Genomic DNA, 7,500 nt, shown 5'->3' on the forward strand with positions numbered 1-7,500 from the left:
TATCTTGTTGCACACAGCTGACATTTCCTCATATGTCTCTTACTTGTGCCCTCAAGGATTGGGTCGAGGTCCCGTCACATGAGGCACCGTCCACAGTACTCGTCCATAGTTGGTGTAGATTGGTCCCATTGTTGCTCAGCTTTGTTGTAGTTCGAACCGCCTGACCTATCTTGGTTGTACTCATATGGGCCATACCATGGCTTCATCCCTTGATCCTTGTTAGGTTGCGACCTCGTGGTGCCCTCATTGATCGATAACCCTCAGTAGAATGAATGACCACAGCTTTGCCACTCATGTGGTGCGTCCCACCGGACGTGACCCCTCACACCAACTGCACGCTTGCAGCATCAACTCACTGATGCGCCCCTCTGGACGTGATGCTTAGGTCAACCGCACTCATGCGGCACTCTACATGATGACCCTAGCACAGTGGCATTCAAGCACTTTGGTCATCTCCCAACTTGGGTCCTCTCGGCCCCTCCAAGGTCACCTCTCTAGGTGTGGCCCTCAGGCCAACCGCCCCCAAGACGGCACCTTAAAACGTGCTAACTCGGTCTTTGCCTCCGGCTTGAACACTATGCTCCATTGCTCAAGCTCTTTTATCTCGGCTCAGTCTCGTGGGGAATTGACAGGTCTCCCCCACTTTTACTCGAAACTCAGCACAGCATTATGCGCAACCCTGTCTCCTTGATGGTTCTATTGCTCGATAGTTTTGACTCCAGCCCAGTTCCTAGGGCGTCCCAAAATCCGCTTATACTCGGAGACCCACTGATCTACCAGCACTTCTAGCCCACTGATTTGTTTGACTCGGGGATTCACCCGCTCGATCCTCAAGGTCCACTGACTTGCACGACTGAGGCCTTGTCAACTGGCCGTTTTCCCTTTCTTGTTCCACTGGAAAACATCCTGTCGTGGCCCACTGACCACCACTACTCGTGAAGCCTTCCCTTTCGGCCAATACAAGTTCAATATCCTGGTTCACACACACACTCTCGTGATCCTCTGACCACAAGAACTCACGGTCCACTGACCAACGCAGCTCATGGTCCACTGACCATCTCGCTTGTGGCTTCAATCTTCAGCCACTTCATACTCTTCTGTGTAGTAGTCTCATGCTTGGACCCGAATACTTCGGCTTGCACCCCCCCCCTGGGGCACCTGCACCATACAGCAAGAGCACACATTAGTAATTAATCATGCAACTCGACGCCTCCTGCCCCTCAGGACAAGATTCACTCGGCCCACGTGGCCTGACACAACACCATTTCATGGTGTAAGACCCTTTTCGGATCTCGGTCTCACTACGGTTCCTTTCACCGTAAAGGCATCACATGCCACAACATATGCCAACACCTTTTTCTAGGTGAGGCTAGACTCTGGTGCCCTTTTTCTAGGCGTCCAAGAGTCTACTCGAGAGCCATTTTACATAGGCCCAATATTTCCCATCGCATGCAACGGTGGCCCTTTCCCGAGCCCCCATAGGCACAAAAACTGCATTTGTGTCTCGATAGCTCCATTCGGGCTTGGCACCACCGTAATTTCGCATCACCAGACCCACACATGGGGTCGCGTAACTCTCGCCACTGAGCCAACCTAGGCTCTGATACCAAGTGTCACGGTCCGCGCGTTCCTCCTACTGAAACCACGCAACCCATGCGGCACCAAGACTACTCTTAGTCAAGGTCAGCCTTCACCAAGCCTATTTTTCTCTTGGACAGATCCACTTCGATCCTTCGAGCCACATGCCCACGAGCCTTACCTGGCTTTGACCCCGTAGGGTCGTTCAGTTCAAACTCTATAGGGAGGAACCCAACTCCCATTGGGCATCAGCCCCCGAGCACCCAGTTTCTGCCCGCACGCATGATTGACACCCCACATCATGCTAGTCCCATAAGGGGACTAGGGCGGACTGCCTCAGTGGCAGCCCACCAACCCGACTGGCCACAGGGGTCTAGCAGCATGCCTGTCTGCTAGCCCGCACACCCCTTTGGCCCGATGGTATCCCTCTTACGTAAACACCATCACATGATCCTTTCGGCTCGAGGAGGGGAAACCGAGGGGCATAACGGATTCTACCGTCAAACCCCCTGTCTCAATGCAAAGGCGCGATACGAGGCCCGCCGGCCCCAACCGTCCCCGGGTTTACCTTACCCGAGAAAACATCATGCCACGCTCGTGACCCTACGATGCCCGCCCACCTAGACACCACGAGTGCCTAGGAGTAGCTCACTTCAGACTAGCCAGGCCCCCGCCTGCCCGCTAGCCAAGGGGGTGGTGGAGAGCTGACACCAAACATCCCCCTATAAAGAGCGTTAGAGATTTTCCCACTATGCTACCAGTGACCGTAAGAATGTCTGAAACGGGGACACTTTTCTGCCCAGCCATCCTAGGGCCTTTCTCTGGCTAACTCAGGGCCCCGTAATCTTCCTCTTGGTCACCCTTGCTCCTTGATTCTGCTCATTACTCCACCAACCCACTCGAAGGTGCCCGTGCATGGCTTCGACCAACGGCACCCGCCCGGCTACTTGGCTTGAGGGTGTCTGACCACTGTCCCGAACTTCCCCGCGTATCTTGCGGCTCGGGGCTCCCATTGCCCCCACAACATGCTAGCATCATGTTCCAAAGCTCGGAATGCACGCCCACATCTCGTAGAACCACTTTCCCGCCAGCTCGGTCTCGACCACTGCTTGGTTCAGGATCAGTCATGGCAGGACCAAGGCCTGACCATGACACCCAGCGTGTGCCGATGGTGCTCGAGGCAACCGCCCGCACCAAGGGCCGGCTTGTGCCGATGGTGTTCGAGGCAACCGCCCGCACCAGGGCCCAGCGTGTGCCGATGGTGGTCGAGGCAACCGCCAGCACCAGGGCCCAGCGTGTGCCGATGGTGGTCGAGGCAACCGCCCGCACCAGGGCCCAGCGTGTGCCGATGGTGGTCGAGGCAACCGCCCGCACCAAGGCCGAGCGTGTGCCGATGGTGGTTGAGGCAAGCGCCCGCACCAGGGCCCAGCGTGTGCCGATGGTGGTCGAGGCAAGCGCCCTCACCAAGGCCGAGCGTGTGCCGATGGTGGTCGAGGCAACCGCCCGCACCAGGGCCCAGCGTGTGCCGATGGTGGTCGAGGCAAGCGCCCGCACCAAGGCCGAGCGTGTGCCGATGGTGGTCGAGGCAACCGGCCGCACCAAGGGCCGGCGTGTGCCGATGGTGTTCGAGGCAACCGCCCGCACCAGGGCCCAGCGTGTGCCGATGGTGGTCGAGCCAGGAGCCCGCACCAAGGGCCGGCTTGTGCCGATGGTGTTCGGGGCAAGCGCCCGCACCAGGGCCCAGCGTGTGCCGATGGTGCTGGGGGCAAGCGCCCGCCCCAGGGCCCAGCGTGTGCCGATGGTTATCGGGGCAACCGGCCGCACCAGGGCCCAGGGTCTGCCGATGGTGCTCGAGGCAACCGCCCGCACCAAGGCTCAGCATGTGCCGATTGTGATCGAGGCAACAACCCACACCAGGGCCCAGCTTGTGCCGATGGCGGTCGAGGCAAGTGCCCGTACCGAAGGGCAGCCTATGCCGATGATGGTCGATGCATGTGCCATCACCATGCGTCATCATGTGCCATTGATGGTCGAGGCCTTGGCCGAAGTTCGATTTTGAGCCACGGTGCCCATGCTTGGCTCCAGCATGTGCTGGTGCCGCATTTTTTTCACTCGGGACAGCATCGCCGGAGCATCGCCGGAGCATCGCCGGAGTACCGCCGGAGAACCTGACCGGCGGCATTGGGGTTCCGGCGATTGGGAGGGGGGCCGGGGGGGTGTGCGCACATGGTGTGCGATGGGTGCTGGTACTTGGCCTTGTGTTGGCCCCCTATCCCTCATCAAACCTCTGAGAATTCACACCCCCTTAAAGAGCATTTGAGATTTTACAGGTTTGCTACCAGTAGCCGTTAAAGTGTCTGAAATGGGGACACTTTTTTCAAACGGTCACAAAATCTTCTCTACTTCGAGTTTTTAGCTGAATTTTTTTGTGCATGCCAACAAAAATAGAAGGATCATGCCTACAAAATTTGGGGCCAAAAATCCTTATAAAAAAATTTTAAAAAATCCCGAACCGCAAAAAGTTTCGAAAATCGTGAAAAATAGAAAACGAGTCATCTTCCAACGAAACTTCACGTGAAGGCTTAGGGGACCATTGTATGAATTTACAAGCCATAAAAATGGCATTGGCACGGCAGAAATTTGAAGATGTGCCTAAACCCACCAGGGCCCAGCGTGTGCCGATGGTGCTCGAGGCAACCGCCCGCACCAGGGCCCAGCGTGTGCCGATGGTGCCCGAGGCAAGCGCCCGCACCAGGGCCCAGCGTGTGCCGATGGTGGTCGAGGCAACCGCCCGCACCAGGGCCGATAGTGTGCCGATGGTGCTCGAGGCAACCTGTCGCACCAGGGCCCAGCGTGTGCCGATGGTGATCGAGGCAACCTGCCGCACCAGGGCCCAGCGTGTGCCGATGGTGGTCGAGGCAAGCGCCCGCACCAGCGCCCAGCGTGTGCCGATGGTGCTCGAGGCAACCGACCGCACCAGGGCCCAGCGTGTGCCGATGGTGCTCGAGGCAACCTGCCGCACCAGGGCCCAGCGTGTGCCGATGGTGCTCGAGGCAACCTGCCGCACCAGGGCCCAGCGTGTGCCGATGGTGGTCGAGGCAAGCGCCCGCACCAGGGCCCAGCGTGTGCCGATGGTGGTCGAGGCAACCGCCCGCACCAGGGCCCAGCGTGTGCCGATGGTGCTCGAGGCAACCTGCCGCACCAGGGCCGAGCGTGTGCCGATGGTGGTCGAGGCAAGCGCCCGCACCAGGGCCCAGCGTGTGCCGATGGTGGTCGAGGCAACCTGCCGCACCAGGGCCGAGCGTGTGCCGATGGTGGTCGAGGCAAGCGCCCGCACCAGGGCCCAGCGTGTGCCGATGGTGGTCGAGGCAACCTGCCGCACCAGGGCCCAGCGTGTGCCGATGGTGCTCGAGGCAACCGACCGCACCAGGGCCGAGCGTGTGCCGATGGTGCTCGAGGCAAGCGCCCGCACCAGGGCCCAGCGTGTGCCGATGGTGCTCGAGGCAACCGACCGCACCAGGGCCGAGCGTGTGCCGATGGTGGTCGAGGCAAGCGCCCTCACCAGGGCCCAGCGTGTGCCGATGGTGGTCGAGGCAACCTGCCGCACCAGGGCCCAGCGTGTGCCGATGGTGCTCGAGGCAACCGACCGCACCAGGGCCGAGCGTGTGCCGATGGTGCTCGAGGCAAGCGCCCGCACCAGGGCCCAGCGTGTGCCGATGGTGGTCGAGGCAACCTGCCGCACCAGGGCCCAGCGTGTGCCGATGGTGCTCGAGGCAACCTGCCGCACCAGGGCCCAGCGTGTGCCGATGGTGGTCGAGGCAAGCGCCCGCACCAGGGCCCAGCGTGTGCCGATGGTGGTCGAGGCAACCGCCCGCACCAGGGCCCAGCGTGTGCCGATGGTGGTCGAGGCAACCTGCCGCACCAGGGCCCAGCGTGTGCCGATGGTGCTCGAGGCAACCGACCGCTCCAGGGCGGAGCGTGTGCCGATGGTGGTCGAGGCAAGCGCCCGCACCAGGGCCCAGCGTGTGCCGATGGTGGTCGAGGCTGCCGATGGTGGTCGAGGCAAGCTGCCGCACCAGGGCCCAGCGTGTGCCGATGGTGGTCGAGGCAACCGCCCGCACCAGGGCCCAGCGTGTGCCGATGGTGATCGAGGCAACCTGCCGCACCAGGGCCCAGCGTGTGCCGATGGTGGTCGAGGCAAGCGCCCGCACCAGGGCCCAGCGTGTGCCGATGGTGGTCGAGGCAACCGACCGCACCAGGGCCCAGCGTGTGCCGATGGTGGTCGAGGCAACCTGCCGCACCAGGGCCCAGCGTGTGCCGATGGTGGTCGAGGCAACCTGCCGCACCAGGGCCCAGCGTGTGCCGATGGTGGTCGAGGCAACCTGCCGCACCAGGGCCCAGCGTGTGCCGATGGTGCTCGAGGCAACCGACCGCACCAGGGCCGAGCGTGTGCCGATGGTGGTCGAGGCAAGCGCCCGCACCAGGGCCCAGCGTGTGCCGATGGTGGTCGAGGCAACCGCCCGCACCAGGGCCCAGCGTGTGCCGATGGTGGTCGAGGCAACCGCCCGCACCAGGGCCCAGCGTGTGCCGATGGTGCTCGAGGCAACCGACCGCACCAGGGCCCAGCGTGTGCCGATGGTGGTCGAGGCAAGCGCCCGCACCAGGGCCCAGCGTGTGCCGATGGTGCTCGAGGCAACCGACCGCACCAGGGCCGAGCGTGTGCCGATGGTGCTCGAGGCAAGCTGCCGCACCAGGGCCCAGCGTGTGCCGATGGTGGTCGAGGCAACCGCCCGCACCAGGGCCCAGCGTGTGCCGATGGTGATCGAGGCAACCGACCGCACCAGGGCCCAGCGTGTGCCGATGGTGCTCGAGGCAACCTGCCGCACCAGGGCCCAGCGTGTGCCGATGGTGCTCGAGGCAACCTGCCGCACCAGGGCCCAGCGTGTGCCGATGGTGGTCGAGGCAACCGCCCGCACCAGGGCCCAGCGTGTGCCGATGGTGCTCGAGGCAACCGACCGCACCAGGGCCCAGCGTGTGCCGATGGTGGTCGAGGCAACCTGCCGCACCAGGGCCCAGCGTGTGCCGATGGTGGTCGAGGCAAGCGCCCGCACCAGGGCCCAGCGTGTGCCGATGGTGGTCGAGGCAAGCGCCCGCACCAGGGCCCAGCGTGTGCCGATGGTGGTCGAGGCAAGCGCCCGCACCAGGGCCCAACGTGTGCCGATGGTGCTGGGGGCAACCGCCCGCACCAGGGCCCAGCGTGTGCCGATGGTGGTCGAGGCAAGCGCCCGCACCAGTGCCCAGCGTGTGCCGATGGTGGTCGAGGCAAGCGCCCCCACCAGGGCCCAGCTTTTGCCGATGGTGATCGAGGCAACCGGCCGCTCCAGGGCCCAGCGTGTGCCGATGGTTATCGGGGCAACCGGCCGCACCAGGGCCCAGGGTCTGCGGATGGTGCTCGAGGCAACCGCCCGCACCAAGGCTCAGCATGTGCCGCTGGTGATCGAGGCAACAACCCACACCAGGGCCCAGCTTGTGCCGATGGCGGTCGAGGCAAGTGCCCGTACCGAAGGGCAGCCTATGCCGATGATGGTCGATGCATGTGCCATCACCATGCGTCATCATGTGCCATTGATGGTCGAGGCCTTGGCCGAAGTTCGATTTTGAGCCACGGTGCCCATGCTTGGCTCCAGCATGTGCTGGTGCCGCATTTTTTTCACTCGGGACAGCATCGCCGGAGCATCGCCGGAGCATCGCCGGAGTACCGCCGGAGAACCTGACCGGCGGCATTGGGGTTCCGGCGATTGGGAGGGGGGCCGGGGGGGTGTGCGCACATGACGTGCGATGGGTGCTGGTGCTTGGCCCTTGTGTTGGCCCCCTATCCCTCATCAAACCTCTGAGAACTCACACCCCCTTAAAGAGCGTTTG

Source organism: Durio zibethinus, unplaced genomic scaffold (genome assembly GCF_047325235.1).
Source record: "Durio zibethinus cultivar Kanyao isolate XHJ-2024 unplaced genomic scaffold, ASM4732523v1 HiC_scaffold_404, whole genome shotgun sequence".
Lineage (NCBI taxonomy): Eukaryota > Viridiplantae > Streptophyta > Magnoliopsida > Malvales > Malvaceae > Durio > Durio zibethinus.